Below are 15,537 nucleotides of genomic sequence, written 5' to 3'. Positions count from 1 at the left end.
GAGAGGGATTACAAAGGGATAGGGGTTATTAGAGGGAGAGGGGTTACAAAGGGGTCACAGAGAGAGGGAGAGGTGTTAAAGTGGGAGAGGAATTCCAGAGGGAGAGCAGTTCCGGGGGGGAGAGGGAGTGAAAGTCGAGTCATTGTTGAATCTTGGGGAAAAGGAAGACAAGAGTCTAACAAGGAGGGGACTGACTGCTGCGACCTCTCCAGCAAATTGTAGTCACTCCTTCCCCACGGCCTGGTGGAGGCAATGCTGCCCAGCACAGAGAGCATCCATTCTGCATTTGCCTATCGCCTATATGCTGCGGACACTGCCCTCTGGAAAGTGCTATGCCCAGGCTGAGCCAGCGTTGTACCCGCTGGTCGTGCCTCAGATCAGCGCTGTGTGTACTCAGTGTGGTCTTGTTGTGCCAATGGCTACTGGTCCAGAGAGGAGGGGGCCGGCTGACCCTCAGGCTGGTGAAACCAGGCGCCAGTCCAATGCAGGAACACCTTCTGCTGGCCGAGGAGAACTCCACCTGCTGGCAGATCATCCAGGGGGACAGGCAGGAGGTGGAAAGGGCCCTCCTCAACTCCATTACTGTCTCCCTCAAGCACCAAGCCGTCACTGAGGGAGATTATCTGAACATGACCCGAAATTGCAGATCGTTTGTGAGGGCCCGCAAGTATATCACTGTCCCCCTGAGCCCTGAGGAGGAACACTTCCCCTTGGCTTACTCCATGGTCATTCACCAGAGCATTGAGATGTTCGAGAGGCTTCTACGGAGCATTTACGCCCCACAGAATGTCTACTGTATCCACGTGGACCGCAAATCCCCGAGTTAATTTCATGCGGCCGTTCGGGCCATCGCTTCATGTTTCCACAATGTCTTTGTTGCAGCCAAGCTGGAGTGGGTCACCTATGCTGGCTGGAGCAGAGTTCAGGCGGATCTCAACTGCATGAAGGAGCTGCTGGAGAGCCCTGTCCCCTGGAGGTACTTCATCAATGTGTGTGGCCAAGACTTCCCCCTGAAGACCAACCGGGAGATAGTCCGCAGCCTCAGAGCTCTGAACGGCTCCAACGTGATTGAGTCAGATCCTGCACCAGGGTTCAAAAAGGTAACCGCCTTCCTGTCTGCTGGGCCTCTCTTCATCCAAGTGTTTTCCATCCTCCCTCCATCATCTCTCTCTCTCTCCCCTCCAGTCCTTCACTCCTGCCTGTACAAAGAGAGACAGGGTTGTTCAAACAGTTCAATTGCATGGAGGGAGGTTCAGAATGTACAAAGGAATATAGAGGAGTTGGAGAGTTGAGCTGAAAACAGAGTAGAAGAGCAATTGACGTTTCAGGTCGGAAACTTTCATCAGAACCCGGGGAGAGGAAGGGGCTGCAGAATAAATGGGGGTGTGGGGCTGGGGAAAGGTGGGTGGGATGGCGATTGGTGGATGCAGGGAGAAGGTGGCTGTGATTGGACAGTGGGTGGGGTGGAGCAGATGGACAAAAGGAAGATGGTCAGGTGAAAGGGATGGGGTAGAAAGAGAGGGCTGGGCCTGGGATAAGGAGGGATATAAACTGATTACGAGAGTATACAGGAATGTCGGTAGGTTAAGAGTGTAGGAGAAAGTGAGGACTACAGATGCTGGAGATCAGAGTCAAGAGTGTGGCACTGGAAAAGCACAGCGGGTCAGGCAGCATCTGAAGAATCAATGTTTCGGACATAAGCCCTTCATCAGGAATGAGACTTGTGGACCAGGGGGCCGAGAGAGAAGCGGGATGGGTGTGGGGCTTGGGGTGGAAGGTAGCTGGGAATATGATAGATGAAGGTATGCGGAAGGGGTGTGTTTGTGGGGTGTGAAAGGTCAAGTGGACAGGTGGGAAGGAAGATGGACCAGTCAGGAGGGTGGTGCTGAGTTGCAGGCTGGGGACTGCGATAAGTTGGGGTGGGGAAATGATGAAACTAGTGAAATCGACATTGATCCGCCTGGTTGCAGGGTTCCAAGGTGGAATATCCAGGCATCAGCTGGTAAGGGTTTGGTGATGGAGGAGGCCCTGGACCTGCATTCCCTTGGTGGGAGGGGGAGTTAAAGTGTTCAGCCACGGGGTGGTGAGGTTGGTTGGTGTTCTCTGAAACAATCTGCAAGTAAGAGTTCTGTCTCCCCGATGTAGAGGACAACACCTTGGGTGCAATGGATGCAGTAGATGACATTGGTGGAGGTACAAGTATATTTGTCAGATGTGGAAGGATCCTTTGGAGCCTTGGATGGAGGTGAGAGGGGAGGTGTGGGTGCAAGTTTTGCACTTTTCAGAGGCCTGGGAAGGTGCCAGGAGGGGAGGGTGGGTTGGTGGGGGGTGTGGATCTGACAAGGGAGTTGCAGAGGGAATGGTCTCTGAAATGCAGATGGAGTGCAGAGGGAAATATGTCCCTAATGGTGCGGTCTGTTTGTAAGTGGTAGAAGTGGTGGAGGATAATGCAATGTATCCAGATGTTGGTGGGGTGGAAGGTGAGGACCAAGGGGTACTGTCCCCGTTGCATTGGGAGGGGTGTGGTTCAAGGGTGAAGGTACAGGAAATGGAGCAGATGCACTGGAGGGAATTGTCAACCATGTGAGAGAGGAAATTGTAGTTTTTATGCTAGGACACCATCTGGGATGTTCTGTGGTGGAATTGATCCTCCTGGGAACAGATGCAGCAGAGGCAGAGAAATTGGGAATAAGGGATAGTGTTTTGACAGGGGCAGGGTGGGAGGAGGTGTATTCCAGGTAGCTGTGGGAGTTGGTGGGTTTGTAGAAGATGTCCACGATTAGTCGGTTTGGATGCGAGCAAAAGAGGTACAGTTAGGAAGTTGACAGATGACACCAAAATTAAAGGTGTAGTGGACAGCGAAGAGGGTTACCTCAGATTACAACAAGATCTGTACCAGATGGGCCAATGGGCTGCGAAGTGGCAGATGGAGTTTAATTCAGATAAATGCGAGGTGCTGCATTTTGGGAAAGCAAATCGTAGCAGGATTTATACACTTAATGGTAAGGTCCTCGGGAGTGTTGCTGAACAAAGAGACCTTGGAGTGCAGGTTCATACATCCTTGAAAGCGGAGTCGCAGGTAAATAGGATAGTGAAGGCAGTGTTTGGTGTCTGCTCCTTTATTGATCAGACTATGGAGTACAGGGGTTGGGAGGTCATGTTGCGACTGTACAGGACATTGGTTAGGCCACTGTTGTAATATTGTGTGCAATTCTGGTCTCCTTCCTATTGGAAAGATGTTGTGAAACTTGAAAGTAGTCCAAAATGATTTACAAGGATGTTGCCAGGGTTGGAGGATTTGAGCTATAGGGAGAGGCTGAACAGGCTGAGGCTGTTTTCCCTGGAGTGTTGAAGGCTGAGGGGTGACCTTACAGTGGTTTACAAAATTATGAGGGAAATGGATAGGATAAATTGACAAAGTCTTTTCCCTGGGGTCAGGGAGTCCAGAACTAGAGGGCATAGGTTTCAGATGAGAGGGAAAAGATATAAAAGAGACCCGAGGAGCAACATTTTCATGGAGAGTATGATACGCGTATAGAATGAGCTGCCAGAGGATGTGGTGGAGGCTGGTACAATTGCAACATTTAAGAGGCATTTGGATGGGTATATGAATAGGAAGGGTTTGGAGGGATATGGGCCGGGTGCTGGCAGGTGGAACTGGTTTGGGTCAGGATATCTGGTCAGACCGAAGGATCTGTTTCCATGCTGTACATCTCTATGACTGTAAGTGGGTACTGCAGATGCTGGAGATTAGTCAAAATTAGAACAGTGTTGGAAGAGCATAGCAGGTCAGGCAGCATTCGAGGAGCAGGAAACCCCGACATCAGGAATAACTTCACAGAGGCCATTATCCAGTCACCAACTCACCCTTTTGTTTACACATGGAGTCCTTGACACAGATCCAGCTTCCTCAGAGCCAGCTCAGAGTGAACAGAATATCTGATCGTCCCGTTTATATTTTTTTTCAGAAGCAGCCTCAGGAGTAGCAGTCGAAGTCGTCCCCAGGTGTAGGTCGGCCCAAGCAGCAGCAGCAGGGGTGCAGGTGAGGCCTAGGCTTCAGCAGGAGGAATTGGACCAGACTGTAGCAGCAGTGGTGACTTAACAGTAGATGCCTGTGCAGCTGAGCATAGCTTCAAATTAACAGAAATAAGCAGAAAGAAACCCCAGAAAACAAATCACAACAAATTATGAAAAAAAATTAAAAATAAACTCCTCAGTAGGAAGACACCAACAGCAGCACAAAAGACACACTGAGGCTGTTTTGAAGTCAGTCTCCTCTCCTCAAGAGGATTGAAGAGTCCTTCATATGCTGATCCAGCTCCCCTAGAGCCAGCTCTCAGTGAGCAGATCCCTTGACATGCCTGTTTATTTTTCTTCCACTACCACTCGACAGGAGTCATGCTTATGTTTCCCTAGTACCCATGTCATGTGTGTAGGTGTCAGATGCAGTGAAAAATAAGTATGCAAATCTTAATTTATGTGGGAAATAGAACCCACTCATTTCAATTATTTCAGTCCAAGACAGGATCTGCAGCAGCAGTATCGTCTGATATACTCTTGCAAGAGTGGTGTCTACAAGATAGGCACACAGTACAAAACCTTGATACAATTACATTTCTCTTTCCCTCCTCCCACTACTCTAAACCCATGGCCCATTCCTCTTGTTTATCTCTTGCCTTATCTGGCCTTGTGTGTAACAGTACAGGTTTTGCTTGGCCATTTTACCACATCCCTCTGTGGTCTATTGTTAGCGTATATCCTCCTTCACTGCCATCTGCTTCCTTGCTTGCTAAAGCAACATTTCCTCTCATTCTTCGTCCACACTGAGCCTTATGACCTCTTGATTGTGGTTTTTGTTTTTGCAGAAGCGGGAAACAGATGCTTATAACTGTTTGTACAAGCATATCTAAATTAACCTACACTCCCCTTCCTCTTTCATGATTCAGCTTTGTGATTTTCGCAGACAACATTTATAATTGCTCCTCACAATTTATATTCCATCACCAGGAAGAAAGGAAACAGACAGTCCTGTTTATTTATATTTTATTAAACAATTCACAGTTTATACAAACAATTTCATTTACAGCTGTATACAGAGAAACAGCAATTTTACAAGGGAGGGGAATGACAAAGCCAAGCCCCAAACCCTGACATTCAACCGGGGTTTTCAGGGAAATGAGGACAAACTTCAAATCCCAGTTTCAATCATTACAAAGAGTAACAATGACATTCATACATATGAGACAGTCCACTTATGTAAGAAACAGTGCATACAATACAGACCCTCAAAAAGCCACCAAGTCTCCCCCCCCCCCCCCACCCCCACCCCCACTCCAATCCCTCCCACCTTCCAGTCGCTCTAAGGCAGCCCGGCCCTTTGTACCATCTGGCTCTCGGTACGCCCCTACTTACCACTGGGCTCTCATCACCCCAATGCAACGTCCGGCCAGTGGACTATCCCGACACACCTTCCGGCACCTCTAGGACAGCCCGTCCCCTTCTCAGGGACGACAGCGTGCAGGGTAGCCCACAAGCCTTCCGGATCTCAGCCCGCCCCTATGCGCCTTCTGGCTCTTGACTGGTCTGAGACACCTTCCGACCACCTCTAGGACAGCCCATCCAGATTACCTCTTCTCAGGACAACAGCGCTCAGAATGTCCTACCTACTTACTGGCTCTAGGGGCAACTGGCATCAGGGTGGCCTACCCTCCCTCTGGTTCTCGGGGTGACAGCTTTCAGGACGACCCATGAATGTCCCAGCTCACAGTAAGGCCTGCCAGACCCAGGAACACACAAGACATGCAGGTGATAAGCTTAACAAGAAACACGATAGAGTTAATTGTGAACAAACAGAGTCCTTTCTGGTACACAGACACCAAATATAGAGTCTTCAAAAAAATAGAGTTCTCAGGAACAGAGTCCACTCCAGTTTACAACATGTGTTGTCAGAAATAGAGTCCACTGCTAAAAACAGGGTCTACAACCATGGGCAGAGTCCACTCCCAAAGACAGCAAATGCACATCCCACAGCACACAGGTGTTCAGTCCCCAAGGAGTCCTGGCACACCCTTGGAGAGTCAGGCCCACTCACAGGAACACAGTACATTGTAAAGGTGGTTAATTCACAGGGGTTTTGGTCCACTCCTGAAGGGAAGGTCTTCTCCCAAACTCCAGGATACAGCAAGTGCTCACCTCCCAGCATACACACAGATGTTCAATCTTCAGAGGCCCAGTCTCAGGGCTAGGCCTCCCCACAGGAACAGCTCCTCTGATAAAATGTATGTCTTCCACAAGGGCTCAGTCCAAACACCAAAAACAATGAGGGCACATACAAAAAACAAAGGAAACTAGTGTCTAAGGGCTAAGCCCTACCACAAAATTAACATTGTCCTTTTCTCAAAAGTGAAGAAAAGAATAACACACAGACTGTAACCAGCCAGTGAAACAACAATCGCCTAATGAGAACTGAGTTACACCTGAAACACATTATGTACATCAGGAGTTTAACAATCAGTCCTCCCTAAAGGAATGCCAGTTAACAAACTGGCTAAATAATTCAGCCAGTTCAGGAATCAGGTTCCCCCCACACAAAAAACAAGCAGAAACCAACAGTAACACACTGACTGTGACCCAGCCAGCACAGAGTCAGTCCCCAAAATTGAGAAGACCGCTGAATCTCCTGTTTATAAATTTTATCAAACAGTTACAAATTAGTTTACAAAAACAGTTAACATTTACAACAGTAGACAAGAGATAGCAATTTTATAAGGGAGAGGATCAATCCCCCTTTTTTTATATTTTATTAAACAATACAAAAAAGAGGTTACAACACAACAGTTAACATTTACACCTGTTTACAACAGCAATTTTACAAGGGAGAGGAGCAGCACAGCTAGGCCCCAAACCCTACTGTTCAACCAGTTTACAGGGAATTGAGGACAAACCACAAATCCCAGTTTCAAATATAGAAAGACAGCAACAATGACATTTGTGCTTAAGACAATCCTGTTACATTAAAAAGTGCAGACAATACAGACCCAGCATACTCCCGTCCCTCCCACCTTCCGATCACTCTAAGGCAGCCCGCCCCTACGCGCCTTCCGGCTCTCGGTCCGCCTTGACACACCTTTCAATCACCTCTAGGACTGTCTGCCCCAGTACCAACCTGGGGTGACAGCGCTGAGGATGGCTGCACACCTTCTAGCTCTCGGTCTGCCCCTACGTACCATTGGGCTCTCACCCACCCCGATCTGGCCAGTGGCCTATCCTGGCACACTTTTCGGCCACCTCTAGGACAGCCTGTCCCCTTCCCTGGGATGACAGCGTGCAGGGCAGCCCACAAGCCTTCTGGATCTCAGCCCGCCCCTACGCGCTTTCTGGCTCTCGGCTGCTCTGACACAGCTTTCGACCACCTCTAGGACAGCCCGTCCCGATTACCCCTTTTCAGGATGAGTGTTCAGAACGGTCTACCCACCATCTAGCTCTCGGGGAGACTGTCATCAGGGTGGCCTACCCACCATCCGGCTTTCGGGACAGCCTACCAACCTTCAGGTTCACAGGATGGCCTACCCACTCGCCAGCTCTCGGGGCGACAGCTTTCAGGACGACCCAGGAGCCTCCCAGCTCACAGTAAGACCTGCCAGACCCAGGGACATGCAAGACAGTGCAGGTGATAAGCCCAACAAACCATATGACAGTTAATTACCAACAAACAGAATCCTTTCTAGTCCAGAGTCCATTAGTACAGACATTTTTCTTCAAAATGTAGAGCACATTTCCAGGCCTGAGGGGTGGAGAGAGTGCCATACAAGGCCTTGATGAGGCCACATCAGAATCAGTCTGTACATTTTTCTCTCATTTAAAACATAAAATAATTACATTGACAGCAAGTTTCACCTGCCTTTTTCCTGGGATGAAGGGTTTATCTTATGCAGGAAGGTTGAACAAATTGGCTTTTACACATTTAAGTTTGGATATCTGAGAGATACTTTTGAAATGTATAAGTTTCTCTGAGGGGACATGATAAGGTGGTTGATGGGACATTGCTTTCTCTTGTAGGTTTGACAAGATATTCTGTAGAATAACATATCGTCAGAGTCCTGCAGCACCGAAACATACCCTTTCGTCCAACTCATCCATGCCAACCAGGTATCCTAATTGGAACTAGTCCCATTATCCTGTGTTTGGTCCATATCCCTCTAAACTTGTCGTATTTATGTCGTCTGTTAAATCTTGAGATGGTACCCACTACAACGATTCTTTTTGGCAACTTGCTCCGTATTTGCACCACCCTCAGGTCTCACCTTAAACCTATGCCCTCTGGGTTTGGCCTCCCCAATCCTGGGGCTATTCACTTTTATTGATTTCCCCCACAATTTTACAAACCTCTATATGGTCACCCTTTATCCTCCAATACTCCAGTGAGAAAAGTCCTACCTATCTAGCCTCTGCTTATAACTAAAACCTTGCAGTCCTGGCAACATCTTTGTAAATCTATTCTGCATCCTTTGCAGTTTAACAATATCCTTCCAACAGCAGGGCGATCACTCCAAAAGTGACCTCACCAATGCCTTGCAGAATTATTTTCCCCTGAGAGGGTTGTTGCACTGTGTAAATCTCTTCTGTACGAAGTTGTGAAGGCTGAGTTGATGAAGTTATGAAAGGGTGAGCAAGGTGACCTTTTTTTAAAAAAAAGATAAGGACCCCGGGGCAACTAATAGAAATGTGGGATTGAAATTGCAACCAGAAGAGCAGTGATCTTCTTGAATGGTGGAGCAGACTTGAAGGGACGAATGGCTGACTTTTGCTATGATATTGGTGGAGACAGGTTATGCCTTAGTTCAAGTAAAGATTAGGGAGTTTTCTGACCACTCAGCTAAGGAAAGGACTTTGGTGTCCCTCCTGATAACATGAACCTTGAAGTTAATCTCCCTCTGCGCCAGTCACAGAATTAAAGAATTCTTGCGGAAGGATGCCATTCAGCCCATCATGTCTGTAATTATTCCACATCTAGTACCAATTTCCTGCATTTCCACACTCAACTCTGGCAACATCCTTGTAAATCTTTTCTGAACCTTTTCAAGTTTCACAACATCCTTCCTATAGCAGTAAGACCAGAACTGCATGCTGTATTCCAGAAATTGCCAAACCAATGTCCTGTTCAGCCACATGTCCTCCCAACTCCTACACACAATGCACTGACCAATAATGCAAGCGTGGCAAACGCCTTCTTCACTAACCTGTCTATCTGCGACTCCATTTTCAAGAAACTATGAATTTGCAGTCCAAGATCTCTTGTTTCATCATCACTCCCCAGACTTTACCATGATGTGTATTATTCCTGCCCTGATTTGCTAAACCAAAATGGAAGACCTCACATTTATCGACATTAAACTCCATCTGGCACTCCTCGGCCTATTAGCCCATCTGATCAAGATCCCGTTGTACTCTGATGTTGATTCGAAATATTACTCTGGATGTAGGTTTGCTCGTTGAGCTGGAAAGTTCATTTTCAGATGTTTTGTCACCATACTAGGCAACATCTTCAGTGAACCTTCCAGCTCAGCGAGCAAACCTACATCTAGAACCTCAACCTGAGCTACAAACCTTCTCAATCCTTGCTGATATATTACTGTCATGTATAATCGAGTTACAGTAAAAAATGTTGTCTTATGTGCTTTACAGACAGATATTGATATGTTAAGTTGGCAAAAATGTTGGCAAATGGAGTGCAATGTGGGAAAATGTGAAGTTGTTCATTTGGAAGGGAAATCAAAAGAATAGAATATTATTTAAATGGAGAAAGCTTCAGAAAGCTGCAACACAAAGGGACTTGGGGGAAGTAGTGAATGAAACATGGAAAGCTTGTACACGGGGGCAGCGGGTAATTGGGAAGACGAATGGAATATTGGATGAAAACAGAAATTTCTGGAGAGACTCAGCAGGTCGGATAGCATTCATGGAGTGAAAACAGAGTCAATGTTTTGAGTCTGTGACCTTTCTTCAGAACTGAAGTGGAATGTTTGCCCTTATTTGAAGGGGGGTTGCAATATAAAAGTCAGGAAGTCTTACTGCAACTGTGCAAGGTGCTTGTGAGAGCACATCTGGAGTACTGTGAGTACTTTTGGACACCTTATTTAAGAAAACATGTTGTTTCACTGGAGGAAGTTAAGAGAATATTCACTAGGATGGCCCCCATTATGGAGGGATTGTCTTAAAAACAAAAGGCTAAACAGGATTCTACTCACTGGAGTTTAGAAGAATGAGAGGTGACCTCATTGAAATGGACAGGATTAAGGGGCTTGACTGGGTAAATGCTGAAAGGATGATTCTCCTCATGGGAGAGTCCAGGACCGGGGGGGGGGGGGGGGGTATTGTCTCAGAATAAAGGGGCACCAGTTTAAGACTGAGATGAGGTGGAATTTCCTCTCTCAGAAGGTTGTGAATCTTTGGAATTCCTTGCCACAGAGAGTTGTCCTTGTATATATTTAAGGCTCAGATGGATAGATTTTTGCTCAGTTGGGGAATTAAGCGTTACAGGGACAGGGCAAGAACATGGACTTGAGGAATGTTGAATCAGCCACGATCCTAGTGAAGCTGGCTTGAGGGACCAAATGGCCGACTCCTGTCCCGACTTGTTAATGGTCTTACATTTACTGATGAAACTGTTCAAATGGGTTATCGCACAACTCTGGAGCAGAAGCGACTTGAACCTGGGTCTCCGAGGCTCACACTACATGGATCCTAGTTTACTTTATATCATGCACTTGACATTGATGCTGGTAGTTATGACTGCAATTCGCAGCCTTAGATCAAATTAATGAAGCGAAGCCAGTGCAGGTTTTCAAAAGATAAGTCTCCAACCTCGCATCATGCATTGATGAAGTAGCTGAGAATTTGAATGCAGAGAATGTTGTCTGAACTGGATTCAATGAAGTGTTTCACTAGGCACTAGATAAAAATGGCTGGACAACAAAATTGACAACACAAGCCCTGATTCTTGGATTTTGATTTGGACGAGAGCTTGGTAGGTTGGTAGGTGGGAATGATGGGTAGCGGGGACATTTTAAACATCAAGACCCGGAGCAGGAGAAAATGATTTGGCCCGACATGAGGCCCACCATACTATATGATCCTGGCTAATCCTTTATCTCAATGCCATACTAAGACTTTCTCCCATGCCTTTGATGCTTTTGAAACGTAAATATTTGTTAATCGTATTCTTGGATATATTCAATGACTCAAACTCCACAGCTTTCTGTGGTACAGAATTCCATAACTTCACTATCCTATAAGTTAAGAAATGTTTCTGCATCTCAGCCCTAAATAGACGACTGCTTTTATTCAATATGTCAGTGATATCAATCTTGGAGTATGTGGCAAAATGCCCATATTCAGGGCAATGATAAACCTGGAGGATTGGCAAATGGTGAGGATGATGTGAATTGTCCAGAGTCACCACAGTGAACAGACAGCATCCAGTCAGAGGGGAATACAGAAGAGTGTAAGGTGATATGTTTTGGAGAAGGATGTGGAGAGGTAATAGAAATGTAATGGCACAATCGTAAAGAGTGCGCAAGATTAGAGGGATCTAGCAATAAACATTCATCAACATTAGAAGATGAAGGAGGCCGTAAGAGGGTAGAAAAGCAGAAGGCTTAATAAATAGAGGCATTGATGCCAATAAATGGTTGAGTTATGCTGCAAGTCAAATTGGTTTAGCCCCAGTTGGATTGTTGTGGTCATTTCCGGTGACTATAAAACGATGTGAGGGCCCTCAGGACAGGGAGAAGAGGTGACTTCGCGGAATGGTGTTAGGGTTTAAGTTGGATGGCTCAGTTGGAAAGGTCAACAATGCTCCCATTGGAACAAAGGAGATTGGGGTGAGGTTTATTCAATGGGTATAAGGTGAGCACTCGGTAATGAAGACAAGGAAATATACTTCACTGTTCACCGATTGTACAAATGCAATGGAATGCAGATGTAAGATTTTGGGTTAGAGGCATGGTGAGGAGATCTGAGGAATTGAAATGCAAATGAAGCCTGAACTACATTTGTATGAGATGATGGCAAGTTCCGATGTAAGTTGGATGAAAAAAAAGAGATCTGTTCCCATACATACAAGGAACAAGAGTAGGCCATTAGCCCTTTTGATCCTGTTCCACCATCTACATTCCTGCATACCATCGATAATCTATCCTCTCCTTGGTAACCAAGGATCCATATCTCCCATGCATGATGCCACAAGTACCGAGGATAAAAGATATCTTTTGACACAATGTGAATAAAGTGTCGTGTCTTGCGGAAGGGGTGGCACGGTGGCTCAGTGGTTAGCACTGTTGCCTCACAGCGCCAAAGACCTGGGTTCGATTCCAGCCTTGGGCGACTGTCTGTGTGGAGTTTGCACATTCTCCCCACGTCTGCGTGGGTTTCCTCCGAGTACTCTGGTTTCCTGCCACAGTCCAAAGATGTGCAGGTTAGGTGAATTTGTCGTGCTAAATTGCTCATCGTGTTAGGTGCATTAGTCAGGGGTAAAAATTGGGTAGGGTAATGGATGTGGATGGTTGCTCTTCAGAGGATTGGTGTGGACCTGTTGGGCCAAATGGCCTGTTTCCATACTGTAGAGAATCTAATGTGTGGTGTTCTTCACTCTGAGGGAGGAGCTTTGGATTCAAGTCCTACTCCAGGAGCTGATGGCCATAGGAAGGTGTCTTCATTGCTATTGTGAGACACTCAAGGGTATGGGCCAAGTGCTGCAAAATGGGATGAGAATAGCTCGGAGCTTGTCTTTTTGACCAGTGCAGACACAATGGGCTGAAGGGCAACTTATTATTTTGGTGCTCTAAACCTCAATAACCAGAGAGCATGGAGTCATAGCATCATACAGTATGGAACAGACCCTTCAGTTCAACCTGTCTGCGCTGACCAGTCATCCCGATCTGACTGAGTCCCATTTGCCAGCCTTTGGCACATATCTCTCTAACCTATTCCTAGTCATGTACACATCTAGATGCCTTTTAAATATTGTCATTGTACCAGCTGCCTCCACCACCTCATTCCAAGCACACATCACCCATTGCATGAAAAAGTAACCCCTCAGGTCTTTCCCCTCTCACCTTATACTTATGTTTCTAGTTTTGGACTCCCCCACCCTCCGGAAAAGACATTTGGCTATACAGCTGACGGGGAAGGAATCAAAATGGGGCAAGAACAGAAAAGGAGGTCAGCTAAACTATTCTGATCAGCAACAGAAGAGTGCAGCCAAGCACGTACGTACGCGAGCTAGCTTACTGAAACTGGCTCCAGTTAAGTGAGAAGACAGGAAGACCTAAACAACACTCAACAGGTGTTGTAGAAGTTTAAGATCAATGATCTAATGCTAAACGTCACGTACCTAGATCAGGATCAGATTGATCAGTTGTGTTGCTAAGGCTTGGAATCAAAATGTAATTCGTGAAAGGGGAACGCCGATTTGTGTGTAAAAGTGTGATTGCAACTGCCTGTTTCAGACTCTCCACGCAAGGGTTGGCTTTGACCCGGCTGGTTGAGTCTTCTTGCATGTATGTGATAAAGGAAGCTGTGTGAAGTGTATTATCATCCGGCTGATCATTTCAACATCTATCCATGCTCCTCCAGATTTTATGAACTTCTGTAAGGGTACCCCTCAGCATTCGACACTCCAGGGAAAATAGCCCCAGCCTATTCAACCTTTTACTGTAGCTCAAACCCTCCAATCTTGGCAACATCCTGGTCAATCTTTTCTGCACCCTCTCAAGTTTAACAACATCCTTTCTTTCGAAGGGCGACCAGAATTGTATGCAGTATTTTAAAAATGGCCTCACCAATGTCCTCAACAGACAATAGATCACATTTGGTAATGGCAAAGGCATATCAGAGATAGTCAAAGATATTCCTACTTATAGACAATAGGTGCAGGAGTAGGCCATTCGGCCCTTCCAGCCAGCACCACCATTCACTATGAACATGGTTAATCATCCACAATCAGTATCTTGTTCCTGCCTTATCCCCATAACCGTTGATTCCACTATCTTTCAGAGCTCTATCCATCTCTGTTACAGCTGCAACAATTCATCCCAACTCCTATATTCAATGCACTGACCAATGAAGGTAAAGGTATCAAACACCTACTTCACCACCCTGTCTATCTGCAGTGCAACTTTCAAAGAACTATATCCCTGCACACCATGTTCTTCTCTCTAAGGCAAAAGCTCTGTGTTCAAGTCCCACTCCAGGAGTTGATGACCACAGGAAAGTGTCTCCATTGCACTGGTGAGGCATGAAAGGTGATGTTTCCCAGTGCTGGAAAATGAGACTGGAGTAGCAAGGAGCCTGTCTTGCCAGCGCAGTCACGATGGGCTCAAGGATCTATTTTCGGTGCTCTCAACCTTTATGACCAGAGGGCACAGTTTGAAGTGTATTTTTGGAGCCAGATCCACTGGGAAAGCTTGAGGATAAGTTTTATATTTGCTCAGCGAATGAACATTGGGAGATGGTTTGGGAGGCAGGAATATGGGGAAATTAGCAGGTGACTGGCACTAGGCAATGGGAGTGAGAAAGGCCTGAGGGGCTGAATGGCCTTGTTCTCCACTGTAAGGTGAGTAACTGAGAGAAGGAGTGTGCATGGATCTTGCTGGAGCTGGGGGCGAGGAGAGTGCAGAGGAGTTGGAGAGGGAAAAGGCCATAGGCCACGTTGAAAAGCTATCATTTCTACTTTCTCGTCTCTCTCACTCTCTTGCGCTTACCTTTTAGAAACGTTGGCAATACCACCACGATACCCTCGACCAAGTCGTCTTGACGGTGCAACTGAAAGACGAGCCAAACATCAGCACCTCCATCTTCGTGGGCAGCGCCTACTTCATGGCCTCCAGAGAGTTTGTCGGCCATGTGTCTGACAGTGCCAAGATCCAGGCCTTCCTCAAGTGGTCGGAGGATACCTACTCCTGACGAGCATGTGTGGGCTACTCTGCACAGAATGCCCAATGTACCTGGCTCCATCCCGTACACCCAAGGAGCCACCAGGACACTTGGCCGGGCAGTAAAGTGGTCCTTTGAGGCTGGTGACGTTGCGAGGGGTGCCCTATACCCTCCCTGCACGGGAAGGTATCGCCACTTGGTTTGTGTGTATGGGGCAGGAGATCTACATTGGGTGGTCCGTCAGAGATGTTTCTTTGTTAAGTTTGACCCCAACATGGACAACATGGCAGTACAGTGCATGGAGGAATATCTCCGAAACAGGACACTTGGTAAAACTGGGGCTGTGTTGGAGGTTGGGACAGAGTAAATCTCGGTTAGGGGTGGTGGATGAGACATCGGTAACACAGAGTCTGGGCACTGTGAAACTGGGCACTGTGAGACTGTATACTATAACACTGGCTGCTATGGAGGCCAGGCATTGTGAAACTGCATGCTGTAACATGGCCACTGTAGCACTAGGCAGTGTGAGGCTGGGCACTATAGTGTTGGGCACTGTGGAGATTGGATACCTTAATACTATCCACTGTAACACTGGGCACTGTG

At 46.9% G+C, this 15,537-nt stretch overlaps 1 pseudogene; it reads left to right on the top strand.

Annotated features, from left to right (window-relative positions):
- The first annotated feature begins 332 nt into the window (after window positions 1–332).
- LOC148136058 (beta-1,3-galactosyl-O-glycosyl-glycoprotein beta-1,6-N-acetylglucosaminyltransferase 3-like) lies at window positions 333–15,301 on the top strand (annotated as a pseudogene).
- The last annotated feature ends 236 nt before the right edge of the window (window positions 15,302–15,537 follow it).

Source organism: Chiloscyllium plagiosum, unplaced genomic scaffold, assembly GCF_037043375.1.
Source record: "Chiloscyllium plagiosum isolate Xiang-an unplaced genomic scaffold, Cpla_swu_hap1 HiC_scaffold_47, whole genome shotgun sequence".
NCBI classification, from domain to species: Eukaryota; Metazoa; Chordata; class Chondrichthyes; order Orectolobiformes; family Hemiscylliidae; genus Chiloscyllium; species Chiloscyllium plagiosum.
Note: the sequence above shows the minus strand (reverse complement) of the source record. Positions and strands in the feature narration are given on the sequence as shown.